The sequence below is a fragment of the Octopus bimaculoides genome, chromosome 25, assembly GCF_001194135.2.
Source record: "Octopus bimaculoides isolate UCB-OBI-ISO-001 chromosome 25, ASM119413v2, whole genome shotgun sequence".
Taxonomy (NCBI): domain Eukaryota; kingdom Metazoa; phylum Mollusca; class Cephalopoda; order Octopoda; family Octopodidae; genus Octopus; species Octopus bimaculoides.
This window is the reverse complement of record NC_069005.1, coordinates 2,779,490-2,780,004: the sequence shown is the minus strand read 5'-3', so window position 1 is coordinate 2,780,004 and position 515 is coordinate 2,779,490.

The following is a 515-nucleotide window of genomic DNA, read 5'->3' as shown; positions in this document are numbered from 1 at the left end:
TATATATATATATATATATATATATATATATATGTATGTATGTATATATACTTATATATATATGTGTATCATCAGGCAGTTCAAATGTATATAGACACCACACACACACACACACACAAACAGGAATAAGAGCAAAAACGAGACGCACATAGATATGTGACTAATCGAACCAAGCGAAACACAGTAAGCGATGCGTCTGCATCTGCAGTTATAAAGACGGTCGAAACCTTTAAACATATCGCTAATAGCCCATTGGTCTAATTAAGTTTGGCGCATGATATAGAGAAGCTATCACTTAAAAGTTCCACTGAAGAATATTCTGCACGGTTCTGCAACTTAAACAGATAATTTGAGAACGCAGAGGTGAAGAGGAGAAATGCGAGTTAGAAAGGAGAGTGAATAAAGCGTTGAGTAGGAAAGAAGAAAGAGGAATGAAGAATGAAAAATGAAGAAGTGAATGAAAGGGAAGGAGGAGGGCGAGGAGGAGGGCGAGGAGGAGGGCGAGGGGGAGGGCG